This window comes from Colius striatus, chromosome 1, assembly GCF_028858725.1.
Source record: "Colius striatus isolate bColStr4 chromosome 1, bColStr4.1.hap1, whole genome shotgun sequence".
Taxonomy (NCBI): Eukaryota; Metazoa; Chordata; class Aves; order Coliiformes; family Coliidae; genus Colius; species Colius striatus.
Window position 1 is genome coordinate 72,621,284 of NC_084759.1, and position 20,540 is coordinate 72,641,823.

Here is a 20,540-nt window from a genome sequence, read left to right on the forward strand (position 1 = left end):
AAAAAATATTTATTTTTTTAGTGCCAAGAGAGGATTTATACATCTAATAATTAACAAACTTAATTTCTGCCCCATGGAACGCACACTATTGCCCTTCCATTTACACGAGCTATCTAAATTAGCAGTTATCTTATAGGAGGAGAAAAAATACCAGAGATTTCCATTTTGGCGTAACTGCTTGTCAATTCATTCAATTAATCTTTATTTTCTGATTTTACTTCTCATCATAGGCATACATGCCCTTAACATTGTTAGTCACTTTCAAAGAAAAACCGGTATTGAATTTTACGGGTGTTTGCTTTCAACACTGATCAAAAGCGGCTAAAAGCGGCTCTTTTTTTTTTTTTTTTTTCCCCTTGATGGTGATATGTTTTCAAGTACGGAACACCTGAACTTGCATATGCGTTTTTGCCACCCTTATGACAAGCGGTACCTTCCCAAAGCCTCCAGATGGGAAGAGCTGAACGGAGGTATCTCCTTCCACAGTTACAGTGGTTATCACTGTCCGTCCCTGCTAACCGCCTTACCGAGGCTAAACCCGGACCGATACACCTGACCCGCCCAACCCCACAATGAGCCGCTCCTTCGCATCCCAGCCCGCCTCGGACAGGGCTTTGCGCTCCTGCCTCCCATCTCACACGTTTTCCCACCTTCCCGCTCGCTTCCCGACCCCATTTCGAATTAAAAAAAAAAAACAAACCACAAACAAACAAAAAACCCCAAAACTTGCCCTTGGAACACGGTCGTGATCCGGGTGGGCTCTGTCAGCACTGGGAAGGAGGCCGCGCTCCCTCCCGCCGGCGGGTGCCCCTTCAGCCGCCGAGCGCGGGACGGCCCCGCGGCAGGGCGCGCGCCGCTACGGCGCGGGAGGCGATGAAAGGGCTGGAAGGGCGCGCAGCGCCACCTGGCGGCCGTGCCTCGCCGCTGCCGCACCGGCGTCCCCCGCAAACTTCTCTCCCCCCACGCCGGGCGCCCAAAGCCGCCAAGTTTCCCGGCCGCGTCGCCATCTATTCTTAGCTCCGTTCAAAGCACGACGGCGGGACATCCCCCCACCACCACCCCCGCCCCGACACACCGCCGCTCCTCGCACCCCTCCGCAGCGGCTGCTCGGGGGGGGGGCGCGCCCTGCCCGCCCCGACCCTGTGCGCCCGTGGAAATGTGTGTATGTGAGGGGGGCTGTAGGTTGAACGGCGACTGTCATGTCGTGTGTGTCTGTGTCCCCCTCTCTCGCCCCCCCCGCTGTCTGACGGGCGTCCGTCAGAGCCGCTGCAGCGGGGCCGCCCCCGCGCCCCGGGGCAGTGCGGGTCTAGCGGCGGCCTTTCCCGGGAGAAGGGGCAAAGCCGCGGCGGCTGCGGAGGCGCCTCACGCCGCCCACCCCAGCCTCACCCGCCCCCGCCCCAGCTTTGCAGCGAAGCCGATTTACTGTCAAGATGGGAAGGAGGGGGAGTGGTAGTGCTGGTGGTGCATGTCTTTTTTTTCTTTCTTTCTTTCTTTTCTTGCCCTCCCCCCTCGTCTCCCCCCCCCCCCCCACCCCCGCGCCACCGCTCCGCGCACGCTGGCTCTCCCCAGTGCCAGTCCCCGCTTCATCACGTGCGGAAACCGATGCCCACCACAAAAGCGGGCATTTTACCCGAGCCCAGAAAAGGAAAGAAACAATCAAACAAACAAGAAAAAGAGGCAAAACAAAATAAAAAAAAAAAGGGGGAGGGGGGAGAGAGAGAAAGGGAAGACGAAAAACCCACCAAGGAATAGCTAAAGTCAAAGCGAATGAACCACTTAATCCAAGAGCCACGATTTCCTCTGAACGGCCGCCTCCCTTTTCTCCCCGCCTTGTCCCCGTCCCCTTTTGCTTTTTTGTGGTTGTGGTGGTGGCGAGGGAAGTGGTTAACCAAAAACCTACGTGTTGGTTTTGTGTTTCCCTGAAAACCAGAGGCGCACACAGAGCATGAGGTACCGCTCCTACCCCTCTCCGCGCTTGCAGGAAACTGTGGCTTCGCTTTCTCTCTCTGCCTGTACTGCAGATATTTTTCCCTCCTCTCCTCCACACTCTAATGTTTATTTGGCTGTAAGGCAGAGCTACTTTGTAAACATCTCACACAGAGCCCCAGAGCCTTTCCAAATAGCTGATTGCAGCAAAATAGCTCCAAACAAATTATGGTGCAAGGGGGATACAGAAGACGAGACTAAAGAGGATAAAAAATAAATAAATTTGCATAAACATGCATATGTGGCAACGAGATCTCGTATGATGGTGGAGATGGCAGAAAGTATCGCTTTATCATGATAGGAAAAGTAAAAGCACAGACGACTGCAGCAAACTGCTCGCCCTTTGCCAGAGTACCAACTGCAACACCTCTCCCTCTCCCCCACCCTCACAGGGGAAAAAAAGGGGGGGGAGCGGAAAGCAACAGAAAAAAAATGAAAATGAACACTCAAAAGGCAAATCCTGTACTCCTACCTTAACACTGGAATAGCTGCAGAAGCATAGGGGTATTTTTTTACACAGCCAGATTCTTTCAGGAAATCCTCTCGGGCTATCATGCAGCCGGGATTATTCACACACGGTTCCTGCTCTCCTTTTTGGAATCCAACGAGATTTGCTTCTCCAAAGGAATGCAACGACCACGAAGGGGAGGAAAAAAATTAAAAATAACAACAAGAAAGACAACAACACTGGATGTGAAGGAAACTCGTGTTCTCGGTTGTAAACGACCTACATTCAGGCAGAAAATTCATTGCAATCAGTGCGAGAGGGAGAGTTGGGTCTGCGAGTAAGAGCTGCGATTGCCTATGCAGAGAGACCGAGCCGGAGAGAGACTGATCTGCAAGGCAAGGCGAGATGGGAGAGAGGGGGGGGGGGGGGGAGGAAGAGGGGAAGAGGAGGTGGAGGGGGGGAAGAGAGAGAGAGGTCCAGGCTGTACCAGGCGCTCTCCTCCTGCTATTGGCCCAAACTGAATGAAATTTACAAAGCCGGCAGCCAATAGCTTTCCGCAGTCAGCTCCATCGCTACAGAAACCGTACCTCCATCCACTGCCTCCTGCGAGGAGCAGCAGCGGCAGCGCCGGGCCGGGGCCTGCGGGGAGGAACAGGTGGGAGCTGCGCACAGGCAGAACGAGCCGCTCGCGTGTGTGTGCGCGCGTGTGTGTGTGTGCGCGCGCGTGTGTGTGTGTGCGCGCGTGTGTGTGTGCGCGCTCGTGTGTCGGGGGCTCCCGAAGCTTCGGCCGCTCTCCCCGCTCCACGATCCCATACAGCCAGTGCAGTCTCTGTTAACCCTTTACCGCGGCGGTTTCGACAGCGCCAGCCTGGTGTTACCATGTTCACTAACACGCGTTTGCACTGGGCTAACTGTAACTGCCTGCCGACCAATGAAGCATTTTGTTCCTGATCCACTGCCTCCCATACAAAAATAGCCAAGTGGATGTTTGCTCAGTGCCCAGTCATCTCAAACAGACTTTTTTTTTTTTTTTTCACAACCAGATCACTTATTTAATGTCCATATTTCAGTTAGCTAACCACTCTTGTGAAGGTCAAGTGTGAGGGCTGAAAAGAGGGACGCTGTGGTTATTGCCAAGTACTGCAACACAGGGTCTCTGGTCCACTTCCTGTATATAGTTGAAGACTGAGTTGAAGACTGAGGGTGGTGTAACAAATATGTGCACCAACAGATAACGCTTTGTTTCACTTCATGGCATATTCCTTTGATTGGTTTAATAATGACACTTAACACTACTCAGGGCATGAGATCCTACATTGAGACCAGGTAAGGATCAGATGAGTTATCTGAGAAAAAAGAAGAGAACAAAATCAAGGGATTTTGAAACAAAAATCATATTCACACCTTGGCGAGACTTCCTGCCACAAGACTTAGACGTCATAAATAAACCAAGTCTTTGTCATTTTCAAATGCTGAGAAAAAGAAAAAATATAAAGCAGCAGCTCTTCCCTACATGCTTTGTTTCTAACACCACATCGGATTCTCAGAAGAGAGCAGAGAGCGGTTTGTTTTCTCAAATCTGAGTTCTGTCTCTGATATTGGGCTTATCAATCACTCCTGTGCTTTCCTGTTTCAAGAGGTAAAGTATTATACAACTATCTGATTTAATGATACCACCTAGCAGACAACAGTAGGCCTGTTGTGTGTTTGTTCTTCATATAGTGTTTCATCATATGGTGTGAAGGATACTTCCTTCAGTATCACTTAGGAAGGAAAGAAGGCATGTTTTGGTTTTGAATTTTGTAAATCTAACTACAGGAGTAATTCACTGACTTAAAATGTTTCAAGCAACGCAATAGCTACATTAAACTGTTAACTTGTCAAGGAAATAATTATTTTTATATTACTTAATTATATGTTTTGTCTTAGTTATTTTAAGTGACTCTAGCAGCAGGTGTTCATGCAAGTGAATTTTACTGCTTTTGTTATTTTAATAACGCACCCAGAATGTGCAACCAATCATACTGCTTGACTGAGTGAACATTTTGACACATTTAGAAAAGATGTCATCTTGCACTGCCATCTGTCCCAAATTTTGCAGGACAGTCTTTATTTTGATGAGTATGTCACACATTTTACAAGATAAATTTGGAGGATATTAAAGTATGCACTAGTTAATCTGAATAATGATCTCCCACCTGTGTTGTAATATCAGGAGGCAATTTATTACAGGTTACTAAAGACTCATTTCTAATATGTGCAACTAATGTGTGCAACTGTGACCCAAATATTCTCAAATACAGCAATGAAGCTAAACTTTCTGTAGACTCTACACCAAGTATATGATCAAAGGATTTAAGTAAAAGGCATTTGGTCAGAACAGTGGAATTCACTTCTCTCACAACTTTCAAAAAGTTAAATGCACCATTGGAAGCTGTGGCTTATTTGGGAGGTATCAGCAGCAATCCACTGCATATTTATAACAGCAAGCAGGAGCCAGAAGCAATCATTCAGAGAGAAGAATGCCACTTGCTAAGTAACACCATCGCTTCTTACAAGGAGGCATTGTATTCTACTATTAACCCAACTTGACTCTACTTGTAAACACTAAAATGTAAAGAAATCACAGTACATGACAGTCTGACTGAAGACAGGCCAAACTCTGCTGGGTTCCATCCCATGCAACCTCTTTTAGTGTCAGTCAAACTGTGGTATGATTTGGTCTCCCATGTCCAATCATTGTAAAACTTCCGCAAGTTTATTTCGAGATCAGATGTAGTTTATTGTGTGCTGATGCTTGAATTAATAGCAAGAAAGTACAAATGTTTAAAAAAAAGAAAAGAAAAAGTTCCTCTCAAATTTGGTCTGCTTGGTTGGTTGTTCTTTCCAAACAGTTCATATTCAAAATGCAAACTAGAAGCAGGACAAGAGGGACTTTCTACAACTGCATGAACAGCAATTGACTCTTTACCTCTCCCCAATGTCTGCTTGATTGTCTTCCTTAAATGGCATTCCATTCTCTTTTACACAGGGATGAGCCAGTGTGGTCCTAATAACATATTACGCAGTTGGAATAGGATATTTCACTAGCTTCATGGTGCAAACAGCTCATTTTCAGTTGGCCAAAACACACAGTGAAACTCTTATTCAGGTCACTGGATGAGCTCACTTACTAAGTATGACGGTGATAATACATAGTATGACCTTCTTAAGACTTGAAGCAAATGGGAACCACAGAAGAAATTAATGCCAAGTTATAGAACAGCGAGTAATTAGAAGGAAATATAATGAGTCCATCAAGTCCACCAATTCAGCAGGAAAGATCCAGAGATTATTTTGAAATGAACATGCAGAAAATTAACATTTGGGGGAAATGGTAAATGTTTCCTAGCTGAGTAGCCCCAAAATGATAGATTTCAATAAAGAAATTTATTTCCTGAGTGGTTTATCTTCTTATCATCTGCTGAGAAAAAGTTAATCTGTTAACTATTTTCACATAAAATCACACAGATGAACAAAAATAGCAGCCAGAAAAATCACATATATGTTTTTAAATGAAAATATTTTTTAATATTAAAATGAAATGCTTACTGTACTGCTGTTTGTACTACATGCCAGATAAATCAGAAATTTATTGTAGAGTGTCACCTGTATGATCAATACGATAATTTCAGGGTAGTGTACTGTGAGAACTACTAAGTAGAGCTTCCCAAAGGTACAATTTTTGTCTTGATACATGCCTGACTTTTTAGTTACATTCTAATTAAGTACTCTTTAGCACTTTTTACTAAAACTTTTTGTGCTATTTTTGTTTTCTCTTTCTGAGAAAGGTCCAAACTCAAAATAGTACAGGCAAAGATATTAGCACAGAAAAATCACTTCACCTATTTAGGTCTTTTTAGAGAGCAAAATACAGGAATTTCTAGTTATAGAACTTCTGAGATGTAACCCTAAACTTCATGAAGGGGATTCAGACATTGACTTTATCAGACTCAACTTCTCAATCCTGGAAGACTGGAAGCAGTTGCTGGACCTGGGACTTCGTTGTATAAAGTCATAGCTAAAAGAGATCATTTTAGTTATCTACAGCAATCTTTCCTATTGTTTAGACTAAGTGCTTTATCACTTCCAGTTTTTGGTTGTTTTTCCTGTTTTCTGGGTTTTTTTTCATAAAAGACAACTGGTTGTTGTTGAACTAAAATATGTGACTTTTTTTTTTAAAAAAAAAAGGTAAATATTTCACTTTGTGCAGATTCTACAACATCTAAGTAATTTTTACCAACACATAGTTGTTCTCACTGTCAAAATAACATTACTGACTTGTAGTCTTACATAATGGAACATCCCTTTGGTTTTGTCTATTAAATTAAAGAGCCTTTTAGTATCAACTTCTTTTTTTCACCTCCCATACTTTACAGATCATGATTAGTCAACCTTCTAACCTTCTTATTGTTGAGATAATTAGATTTTGTTTCATGAGTCTCTTACTACAAGGCAGGCTTTCCAGACTATGATTCATCCTTACAAGGCTTTTCTTAACCTTCACCATTTATCAATTTCCTTTAAAAAGTACAAACTCTGGAATAGGGTGTGGAATTGTCACTGGAGTCACAGTAATGTAGGATTTTACTCTGAACTCTCATTTTAATTTTTACAAGGGTCACATTTGGTCTCGGCCTCTGTGTGAGCTGGGAACATGTGTCCCTGGTTGCTGATCACAATTTCAACCTTTTCGTCCCTGATTAAAAAAAATGCATTCTCTCATCTCAAAATGTGACCTACATTCTCAGTTTTAACACAGATACAGTTCTATAATGAAAGCAATTTACAATGCATAGATGGTTCCTAAAAACCTTTGGAAAACTATTTAGTTGTCATTGGTAGTTTTCATCATGGGTAGCATTTGCAAATATTTCCCGCAATTCTTTAATGTTCTTACATGGTTAGTCTTTGCTGATTTTTTTTCCCCACAAGAGATTAATAATAAAAAAAGCTAATGCTTTTTCTGTGAAGATCTTCCCTCAGTTATCAAGGTGCTTCTCTGAACTGAGTCCTGTTCTCCCATGCCCTTGATTTGCATCCATGATCATTCAAAACAAGGTTCTTCCTTTTACCTAAAACTAAATCTAAGGAAGGAGCCAAACACCTGATTCATATTTGACAGCATAGGTGGCCCTGCGCTGAACTCTCTCCAGCAGCTCATTGTCCTTCTTCAACTGAGGGGCCCAGAACTGTACACAGTATTCCAGATGTGGTCTCACAAGGGCAGAGCAGAAGGGGAGAAGAACTTCTCTCAACTGACTCACCACAACTCTTCTAATACACCGCAGGATGCCTTTGACCTTCTTGGCCATGAGGGCACATTGCTGGCTCATGCTCATCCTACTGTCCACCAGGATCCCCAGGTTCCTTTCCCCTACATTACTCTCTAACAATTCATTCCCCAACCTGTGCTGGTACCTGGGGTTCTTCTTTCCCAGATGTAAGACTCTGCACCTGCCTTTGTTGAATTTTATTGAATTTCTCTCCACCCAACTCTCCAGTTGGGCATGCTCATAGACTACATCACTGAGGTCATTTCGGTCTTTATCTTTGGAGAACAGATTCTTACTTATATCTACTGTATTAGACACTATGCGGCTACAGTGCAGACTCCTTGGGTACTGTGGTAGTTGATATGATTAATAGCATGAAAAAAGCTAGTACCACAGGCAAACAGACAAAAACATGTCTTCTTCAATAATAAGCCTAATTATTCCCTATGCTATATAATCAGCCTGTTTTTTAAGTGTTTATATGGTTAGATTTTTATACAGATTAATACTTTGGGAGGATTTTTGTCTACCATTCATATAAAGGCTGAAAGTGCAGTTTGCCCTACATTCTCATAGAAATCTTGATTTGATCTTGAAAAGTGTGGTCTATAACTTTCATTGATACGAAAGATTGAGTTAACCAGAGTCTAGTTATCCACTCCTGCTTCCATTCTCTTTTATTAGAAACAGAGAAAAGGTGCCTTGGAGTCAGATCTTACAAACTGTGTGCAACCTTTTTTGTTTTATAGTACTACAAAAACTGATAAGTTATTAATATTAGAAAGAATTATTTATAGCCTGATATAAGTATTACATAAAAGCATATATCTAACATATGAGAAACAAAAAACAGTTTATCAGTATGCAGGAGTGTCTTAAATTTTAACTGCACTTGAATAGCACAGGAAGAAGAGCAGGAATATCATTAAATGAAAACAAAGGGAAAAGTACAGTCTGTAAATACCTAATGCTAATATCACAGCTCACATTAATTTGCAAGTCAACTCTCTTCAGCAAATTAAGCTTCATCTACAGCCACAGTGTTAAGGATCTGGATGTTCAAAACCAAATATCATAGCTTTCACCAGCTTTGACAACTGGTGGTCTGTAATATATTGCTCACAGACCTGTGGACTTCAAAAGAGCTATAGCTGCAGCCTTCAAATGGAAAGTAAGTTTTCTGCAAAAAAAATGATTCCTGAAAGTTGCTAGAAAATCTACTTTTAGACTACTGAGACAATTCAAAGATCAGACGTTTTGGAAATATTTTCCTCCTTGCAAAATTATTACATAAAGACGGTCTCAGTCAGTCTCAGAATGCCCTTCTCACTGGATAATATCATTCGTGCTTTTCCTGGCTAAAATAATCTTACTTCTTTTGCTACCGAAATTACAATTTCAACTGGAATTGTGGAGAGTGCTTTCTACTAACATCTACTATAATGTAGTCTTTGAGATATTTTTTAAGCTCTGCAGGCTGATAAAAGTGTTGACTCCCAGTCTTCTAACTTCTGTCACTGAATGTTTGTGTAAAAAGAGCTATTTTGGAGTGACCAGGAAATTCTGGTAGCATTAATTTCTCTGATAGTGACTTTAATAAGAAGATATGACTATGCATAAATATTCTTTGAAATGCCTCAAGTATCAAGCCACTTACCAGACCTGAGTGTGAGATCCTTACAGTATAAGAACATTGTCAAGTTCTTCCTGTCACCCAAGCCACCTTTTCATTAGCATGTCATTAGCCCATCCCAAATGTGGGGCAATTTCCTTCAAACAGTTTCACTTTGAATTAAAAAGTGCTAAAGGCATTTATAGACAAGCACTAATGAAACTAGTTCCAGATTTAGTGACTGACATACCTCTGCCAGAGACCAGAGGTATATTTCATTCTCTGAAATTAAATCAGCAAAGTTTGCATATGTGTGAACCATTTAGTATAAGGCGAGAGACCAGATTAGATAAGCAGCAAGAGAAAAGGAATATTTATTCCCTGCTGGCTGCAAGAATGGTCGTCAGCAGCAGAGCATGAGCAAATAACTTGGAATGGGACAATAATGTCTCAAACTATGGCTGTTACAACTGTTTGCTAAGCAAAAGAAAATTGGAGTGCTAACAGAGCACACAAGCTCAGCCAATGTGAGGCAGCTCATTAAGCCACAGAAATTTGATAATGTTTGTTTGTGTGCTCATAGTTAATATTCTGGGGTTCTGGCTGGGTTTAGGAAGAGTTAGGTACAAGCTGTTCATGCTGAGCAGGTCTGAGAAGAACAGAAAGAAACTACCAAATCTAAACAGGAGTACCTCATGAATTTAGGTGCTTATGGTACAGGCAATCACTTCTGAATAACCTCATGAATTTAGGTGCTTACAGTACAGGCAATCACTTCTGAATAAAAATTTACAGGAGTTTGACCTCAGAAACACTACTTCAGTTTGTGAACCATTTAAAAAAACAGTTATCCTAATTTCTGATATGAAAATACATAATATCGGTTGCCTTAAGAAAGTTTAACAACTGACTTGAGTAAACAGATGAAAGCCACTGGATGGGTTAAATTTGTTATATCCAGGTTGCTGCCAAATCTTCAGCTTAAGAACAGGAAGTTTATTGGCAATTTTCTGAAAGAAGAGGAATCCAATGATAAAATGTGAGCCATTTGTCTTCCTAGCCATTAAAGGAAATTCACTTTAAGGATGTTTCTGGACTGGCTGCTGCTGCTGCGATGCCCATTATAATTTATCAGTCTGTCTGCTGGTAGTATTATCATCTGTAGGGGCTCAGGTGGACTTCCATTAGCACTATCAAAGTCCTTATTGCCAAAATATTGCACTGACCTAGACAGGATCTATCAAAAGTGTTCAAAGCCTCATCTGCTGTGGATATTTTTTCTGCTAATTATTTTCAGCAAGTTTGTAAGATAATTCCTCAGGACAAGTTATCTAGGGAAAAGCAGCAACAACAAACATATTTAAAAAATAAATCTGTGTCAATCACCATCATGTTCACTTATTTATAGGTCATATTCTTCTAAGCTTTCATCTTCTTGTGTGACATTTAGAATATAAACTCTCTGGGAAAGATATTTACTTACATATTTCCACTCAGGTCCTAACTTTGATAGAGGTCTTTGGATACCATTGCAATACATGTTTAAAAGTAATATGGCTATATGTAATGTAACTGAGCACACTTATTTAATCATATGTTGTGTTACTTTTATGGCTCTGCTTCTCGGTTTTCTTTGATAAAAGCTGTGTTAAATAATGAAAAGTCAAGCTTGCTTAATTTCTTGGTCTTACATGTCTACATATACGTAATAACTTGGGAATGGGAGAGAGGAGGATCCATCTAAGGCTAGACAATCTAAAAAAAGTCCCCTAATTCTTTGTCAAGCAGCAACACAAACAGTGTGCTCTATAGGACTGTAAAAAAAAAGATGCATTGTGTCATCCTGATAAAAAAAGTAAACTGTGCAAAAATGCCATCCATAATGACAGACTTAACTGGTCACTACCTGTCATTCTTGACCACAAACTATAATAAAATTATAATATTCATTAATATCTTCTTTACATTAACATTATTTATTGTAGTTTCATCCCATGAAGCTTAGTACAACCACATAAAGAAAGCAATGTCCTCCCTGAAGCCCTTATTACGTTTTTAATATGGGAGGCAACAGGTGCAGCAGGCAGAAGCAGATTTGCATAAGATTACAGCAAAAACACTTTCAAAATGTGGTACGCAACTATCCAGATTTATTTTTAACAAATGAGAGATTTGTGGCACTCCCTTTTCCTTTTTTCCTAACATATCACTGCCCTTTTTAGAACTTAGTATTTCCTTGTAAGGTTGTCAGTCATTCCATGCAGCTGGCAGGGTGAGTGAAAACAATCTGCTATGATCAAGTGCAGTTACTGTCTCTCAGCACCACTTGATCACTCACTGGACTCAAGAGAGTAAGGCGAAGGTGGTGGATTTCTATCATTATTTGACATGACTCACAAAGCACTGTGTAACCCATCTGTAAAAGTGCACTCCTCAAGACTAAAGGTGGAAAAAATTGCAGTTTGCCTCTTTACTTTGACTAAATCAGTTAAACTACAAGCTAGGAAAAAAATGCTTTCTTCTGACAAAATGCTAACAGAGTGTGCATATAATTACCCTACACATTTTGAAAAATTTTTAGTTCAATACTTTAAAAAGGCTTATCTCCTGCTTTTTCGGGGGGGCTACTTTTAAAGATGATAACTTACTTAGATTTCTTAAACACAGATTCCTTGTAATGTGGAGTAACAGTTAGCATTGACACGGTTGCTGCTGTGTCTCCACATGGGTTGACCTTGCATGTTGAGAGATCATAGTGAATACTGTAATACTCTAGCATCACTCTATGTAAGCAATGGGTATTATCAATCAAATAATTTGAGATGATTGCAAAGCAAGCTGTGGCTTAGCTCTCAGTGAACCACATTGTTACTCCTACTTAACCTGCAGAGCAAGGTTAGTGTATCTGGATTTTTAAGTATCTATAGGAGTAATAAATAAATAAATAAATAAACAAAACCAATCAAGTTGAAGCTCTGAGGTTACATGAAGTGAGGTCTTACTTGATAAGGTCACAGAAAATTGAAAAGAATGTATGTTCACTTGCAAGCTTGGTTTAGAGGAATCAAGTTTTCAATTGGCAGCTGGTAATAATACAAACAGCTATTCAGAAGATGGTTTCTAAGTATTCTGGCTTAGAAGATCTGATTATTCAGGAGGCTAGTACTAAGTACTAACCACTGTCTGTCCTGCTATTCTATGAGGTGCTGTTGTATCATAGCAAGGTCAACAGAATGAGGAGCATGTCTGCTCCTCAGTTTTTAGAGTTTTCTATTTTTCTGTTAATTGAGACTAGCATTCACTATTTAAAGTGACAAAATTTGTTATAACAACAATTTACAACAACAGTTTACCTTTATATATTGGGCTGTGAGTGAATAAGACAAAATCTCTCATTTATTAATCCCTTTTGACTCTACTCAATTATCTGTGGGAGTATTACATACTTATTGCAGACATCTTTTAAAATCATTTGGAATCCAGGCTTTGCCCCTCACAAACACAACTTGCATCTCTCAGGCAATGTAAAGAAATGAAATGATATCTTCAGGCAGGAGAATCCTGATGCAAGTAAACACTGGCTTTTTGCTAATTCCAGGCTTTGTGAGGGTATGTCAGAGGTGGAAGAGGCTTGAGCAGTGGGCACTGAGTGATTCTTTCTGGCAGGGCAGCTCCTTGGGCATTTCTGTCTGTCAGTGCAGATGACATAAGCCTAAGGCTGTGCCAGAGGCCAGATGAATTCAGGTAGCGCTCAAAATCCAATTTGTATGTTGAACACTTTGTATGGTATGGATGTGCCATGTGCATCTACTGTTTGTCTCTACTGAGTAATTTCAGCCATAGGCAAGTTTTCTGTTCACAACACAGACAGGATAACCAAAGATGATAACAGATTTGCTGGTTTGCCACAAGCTAACACATCTTCATGATTTTTTTTTAATGGTTTGTGCTTTCTAATCTCCCTAATCCCATCTGAGAACTCAGATTTGTAAACAGTGATATGAAAATAATCTTATTTGGAATCTGTGTTACATTTGTCAGTAGCTGACTAACCTGATAACACACTGTAAGCAATAGATGTGAATCAATTGATCTAAAATATTTAGACTTCCAGGCAAAAGACATTTTCTTTTGATGGGTTGCACTTTTTCTGAGTATGGAAAAAAAAAAGAAAACTAATGGTAAACCTTATGGTAACCATTTCGTGCTAACCAGTAAACAAGCTCAAACTCATAGGAATCCTACAAATTATTTGCAAATCTGAAGTATTGTAAAATTATGTAATTTCATCTAACTTTCAATATTTAACATTTGTTTTATTGTGACTTAGTCAAGTATTTGTTAGAAAGTAGAGAATAGGAATCAATTAGCAAAGAATGAAGAATGTTATGGTGCCAAATTAGCTTAAATAAATCATGTAGAATTATCCATTAAAATTATATTTTGGGAAAAATTCTTGTCACTGTTAAAGCCAATACCAAAGGCAAGTTAGTGTAAAGGAGGCTTGGGTTTCATCTAGCACTGAAAAGAGGAAGAAAAAAGGGAAAATATTTTGAAGGATTATATATTTTTTTCCCTTCACATTGGCCACACAGTTTGGATTGAAAACCCACTAGTATTTTCTTCAGTAACTGTATCTACAGTAAGTAATCAAGATTGAGATTATATGTGCTTTGCATGATTTGTGACTAATGAAAAGACAATCCCTATCCTAAAAATTCTGTGATCTAAAAAGCTAATGCAAAGAGTAGTGGAAAGATTCCCATTGACTTTAGCACACAATAAATTGTTCTCTAAGTATGATTGGAATGTTTGATCATTTAACTGTGCATTCTTTGGAGGACCTGTGGACATGGAGAAAGAAAGAGGGCTTTCTTCCTCCTAAGTCATGAATAATTATAACATTTCAAATATTGTCACTTGTTCTTTTGTTGTGACTGTCAAAAAATATAATAGTTCTTTACACACACACACACATACACACAAAAGGAAAAAGAGAGAATATACAAGTGAATATCTGTAGCCCACTATCATTCATTCTGGACATAAAATATTTTTTCCACCAGGCATAATTTTGTACCTTTTGAGAAAAAAATATTACAAGAACCAATACTTTTATAAAAATTAAAGCAATAATAATTAAGTACTACTGATCATAGGGATTCAGTGATAATGAAAGAAATTATTTCCCCAGATCCATAGACCTTTTCTCTGAGATGCTCAACTAATCAGTCTAAGGTTGTTCTATAGTTATTGTTCATATAAAGCAAGTTCAGTCTTTTAGTTTTCAACTATACTCTCCTCCTTTCTGAGAAGTTTCCAAAAGCTCATGTAAAGCAATGACAAAAGAAAAGAAATGATAGTATGATTAGATCCATTCAGTAGGTCCTGAGACATTTTGTGATCATAGAATCATAGAATGTCCTTTTCTAAATGCTCCTGGATTCCAGATTTAACCAATAAACATATTTCATCATCTAATCTTTGTCTTAAAGCAAATGGCCTTTTTAGATGAGTAGATGTTGAGAATTTAAATCTTTGTGGTACGTCTGACATTCCAGATAAAAGCATACATGTCACTAAAACACTAAGGCAAAATAAAGTATCAGTTATTCAGCCTGCTCATTATAAGAACGTTTTACTATATTTCTTCATAAAATTAATGTGTTGCACTGTTTGTATATGATCAACCATGATCACATATGTGTGTACAATTGTGTGTGTAAACACATTTTCACAACATTACAAATAAAATCCACGGAAGTATTTGCATTTATAATCATAACAATTAGAAGCTTTCAGAAGTTTTTTGACAAATATAGCTGATTTTCACTGGTGGAAGAATCTTATTTACTCCAATACTATCCTACTATATAGAACGTACAAGATACTGTTAATGTTTAGAATGTGAAGAAATTAAAAGTAAACACAAGACAATTTCTCTTTTATCAGACGATAAAATACTGACTTTTCCATCTGTCAAATGTATTAGAGAATCCGTAGCATGTTTCTGATTCCTAAATCAGAAATATCAACCTAAAGTTGCTAGCATCTTCATGTTGGGGTGAATTCTCCACTCTGACACATCAGCTGAAGTACATGTAAACATCTCTATAGTCATATGACTTATTTAAGGTCATGAAATAAATGCTAAGTTTGTAAATCATTGCATTGTTTGATAATAGCACATGTTCTTTATTTCTTTATTTGCATTATAAAGTACATCTTTAGAGTAAAGACTTGTCTCTTAGTCACATTTGTTCAGCACAAACTGGCTTGATATTGCCCGGCCCTCAAAATAGAGAGTAGACTATTGTGAAAAGTAAAGCAAAACATTATTTGAGACTACACTGAACCTAGTTTTATTATATTATCAATAGGAGCTCCCACATCAAAAATGAGATCCTTAACATACTGGATTAAGAACAAGCAGATTTTGCCTGTAAGCATGTTCTATCAATTACTGAATTGAGCACATGTAGACAAATATGCGTGTATACACATATATACTTGTTGATGTATATTATGTGTCAATAATATCATGGACGTTTGTAGTCCCTGTTGTTACTGTTGTACCTCATATGAAGAAGAGATCTAATATTTTAGTAATATGAAGTTATACATTCAAATGAAAATAATATTTAAAATTTTTTCTTTGTGACTTATTGTCATATAATTAAAAGCAATCATACACGTCACAGATACACAAGTTTGTGTGTGGACATGTACACAAACTCACAATCACACCAAACATTTTAATTTCTGAATATAAGATAATCTGAATATAAGATAATCTGAATCAGTTCTTACAGTGTTGTGTCTATACCACTAAATTTGATTACCCAGTGTTCAAGGGTATGACATGGCTGCAGAAAATCAAACAGACAAAAACCCAATTAATGCTTATTGGCTGAGAAGAGAGTCTAGGAGGTGGACTGATAATTTCACTCTGAACAGTTAGAATATGTGATCACTTAAGTTTACGCTTTTCAAACAAACAAACAAAAAGAACAAAGAGTAGTTAAAGCCTGAGCAGTATTTTTCTTTCATTTTTAAAATATCTTTTCTCTGAAATATTAATTTTCCACATGATGCCTATTGGTTTTCATTCTGAAGCTGTATTTTATATCAATTAAGGAATTTCAGGGGTTCCAAAATGTGCCATCTCAGAAGAAGAATACAGCAATTTTTTCTTAAGGACATGAAACCTCTGTGCATGGATGTGTATGAGTAAAGAGGAAGAGCAACTTATTTCAGAAACTTTAGGAAGGATTTTAGAATCCAACTTAAGAAATCTTTGAAATATATGATATGTTCCTCTATGTCATGGAATGTATCTGAATAAATCTCTCCTTACATCTGTCACAATCACAGCATGCAACTGGTGGTCCAATCTATGTGGAAAGAGTTGGTTGGGGATGTATTATTAGCAAGACATGAAATTCTCTTCTAATTTAGCAGATTCAGAGTAGTGGAACCAGCAGCAGCTGTTGAGAAAATCTTGCAATTAGTTTCTGAACCTTCTCTTCAGTAACTTTTCTGTGATGCCACAATAATGGATTTATATGCTAGAAACAGAAATTAGAAAACAACACAGAGAAAAATTATAACTGAAAATATTGCTAAAGTCACTAAAAGTCTTTAAAGGAGATTAATTTTTTATATATTTTACATTGTGTGGTATTTATTGTAACAAAAGCATCAGTCTGACATGATTTTATTCCAGAATGATTCTCTGCAAGCTCAGGAAAAGGATTGTGTATTTGAAAATTGTAGCCAAGATCACTCTGCACAAGAACAGAGATTCTTATGCAGTATCCCTTCTTTAGTCATCAGAGAGAATTACATCCCAAATATCATAGTTGCACTGAGTGGAAGCCAAAATGGACCCATCAACTTAAATTCCACATGCAACTATATGTAAAATTGTATTTGTGTGAAAAATGGCACTAGAATTTGTATGGAACTTAAGAAAGGAAGTCAGACAAGACAGCAAGACAAACTTTATTGTCTGTAGCACAAAAACCCACAGTCACATAAAACATTTGGAGAAGTCCCTACACTTACACAGTTAAAGACGAATATCTAAAGAAAATAATTAAATTAGTATAGCTTTATATATTTTACGTGTAAGAAATCTTTCAACCTCATGCAGGCAAAGTTTGACTTTATGAACTTTTCTCAAGTTAATTCTACTACAATATTTGAAAAATTCAACAAATTCATGTCATACTATTGGGTTTTGACACAAGGCAACAGACCTTTCACACTTTTTTATTACTTAAGACATTTATTAAATTAACTATTGCCTTTAAGCTAACAGAGCTTCCTCTGGCAGAGTTACTATTACAATATCCTCTAGATATATTAACAACCTTACTCGTATGTCAGAATTGACACTCTATGTCTTAATATTATAGTAAATATTCTTGGTCATACTGGAAGACAGGCATATCTGTAGAAGATATTGCTTTTTTAATGTGGCATATATTTCAGTGATAGAGTTATGAGAAGACATAACACTCTGCATGTGTTTTTTGTGAAATTATAAATTAATTCATAAACATGGTCTCTGAATACAGTAAATTGGGTAAAAATTAAAAAGAAAGGTGTAACAATGTGCATACGTGTAAGGGTTGAGTTATAGAAGAGTATGTTAATAATCAATAATTGTTACTGCAAATTTGAAACTCAAGGGATAAAAGAGATTTTACAATTTGAAGAACAAGTTGTAAGTAGCTCAAAGGAGGTCTTTTCTTTTAAAGATTGGCTTTTGTTAGAAGAATATAATTACCTGTGAACAGATACCATTTTCTTTAAAGACAGGAGACTGTATAAGTGAGGCCCAGAGTGAAAAGAACATAGAGCAGTACAAGAGAGGAGTGAAAAGTCTTACTAGCCACACCTGTATGATCAGAAAATCATTTTAAGCCATATTGAGACAGTCATCTAAAAATTAAAATCAGTTTTCAGTTTAAACATTTACATTTTCTTTCAATCAAAGACCTTATGAAGTTTAAGAAAAAAAAAATGACACGACAAAATCTGTAAAGCTTTACTGAACTTTTTCTTTGAATGCTCTTCACAGTTTATTTAAAAACTAAGTTAAAATATCTAATAAGTTTAAGTGATAAGCATATGTGATATGTTCATGGAAGGAGAAGGAAACAAAATTATTTTAATACTTTTAATAAAACCTAAGGCAGATTTTTTACTTGGAACAGATGAATGGGTGCTGGACATATCAACTGGAAGAAACTATACCTAAGAAGAGAAGAAATACCTTACTGGGCAGCACAATATTCCCTGTGGCCAAATATTGGTGTATGTCAGTATCAGTAGGAAACCTTATTTAAACACATGAGCAGGGTCACTTTCTGTGTTTCATTCCCTTTATGCTCACCCAATATGTGTACCCAAAACACTAGAAAAACTAAAGACAACACCCCAGTCTGCATGATTTATTATAGTTAGATAACACGTAACAAAAAAGTCTGTTTCACATACATCCCAATAGAGAAATCCTGGTCTTAAGAATATACAGTAGATGTAATTCATTCGGTAACTGCATGAATTAAACCTTACCTACCTTTTTTCTGCAAATGATGGGATCAGTTATCCTTTCACCATATTTTTGTTTCCTTGGGATTTGAATGTTCATTCCTACAATGCTGAAGGTTTAATGCAGTCAAAAACTTTGAAGTGTTTTAGGTTATTAAGGAAAAATAAAGCCATATGGGTGAAAAATATTATTTCTTGTGATCTGTTTGATCAATGCTACAGTCTTTCTTTGGAAAAGACTTGTGAAGCATATTCAGTTTACACAGTGTGAGTTTAACTTGACAAAGCAAGAAAGAATAAATGAAAAATGGAGCTAGGGCCTCAATTTTTTATTTGTTAAGACTTGCTCTGCAGAAGCAGAGCAGAGACTGAGGTGAAAATTAGAACACAGCAGCAAAGCTGTTATTAAAGTCATTTGTTGTTAGATGATGGAGAAAGGAGAAAGAATTAGAGTGTTGCTAATAGGGACATATTCAGTAAATTTGTGACCTTTCAGTTGGTAAAATGCAAAGCTCCCATAAAGAGCATGAGTTTAGTGCTACTACTGTTCTCAATGAGTGTTGACCTAACTGTATTGACAAAGTATTGACAAAGTAGTATAGAGTAAAGAGGTTGGCCAAATCACTTAAGTCCTTACTTGGGCAGAGCTCTTGTTTGTCTCAGTGGTATTGTTGCTCAGATAATTGCTGTATGCAGAGATTTTCATCTGATTAACAAGGTATGGAAATATACACCAGAACAAGGCAGATATACTGTTATCCAGTTTCTGATTTCAGCACTGAAAATCGGATAAGTTTCTGTCACATTGTACGTTATGCTTTTATGTTTTCATATAATAACAGGTATAAATGGCAAGAGCTTCAGAAGAGTTTCTTTAAATATAAAAAAGTTTTCCTCAATGCCAATATCTGAGCAATGTCTCAGTAACCAATTAAGACTGAATGACTTCACTTCAGTCACACAGTAAGTGAATTAACTTGAACCTGTGGTCAAGTTCATGTATCTCAACCTAGACAGCAGCCAGTTTCAGTATTCCATGAATACTCACGCTTGTCATAAGCTGTCTGCATCCAGTTTCTAAAGAAAATTGGTGTGCAGACTGGCTCACTCCATATTTAACGCTAGCTTCAGCAGTAATTAAAAATTAGGAGATATCTTCAGAAAATCAATTAATTATGCATGCAAAATGCACCAACTAAATTTGGACGCACAATTAGATGACTAATCATAGTTAGAAAAGGTTGAGAATTGCAGTCGCACACTTATAAGGATGCTGATGACCTATCCTATCTCAGATGCCAGTATTTCCCTGCTTAGACGTTTTCTAGTTTGCTTTCTACTAAGATCTGTTAGTCAGATATTTGACTCAACTGTAACAAGATAATGTATGACAAACTGCTTTACACTGTCAATGCTAACAAGTGTCAACATCAAGAGTCCAGAAACTTTAATATCCAAATTTCTTTGCTCACTGGTGGAAATATCCTTATGGCCAATTTTGTAGAGTTTCAATGCAAGTCTCTCCAGAAACTTGGGTTTGGAACAAATCACAGTTATTAAAAAAATTAACATACATTTGGACTGGCATACAAGACAGTATTTATGCATATAAAGCTCT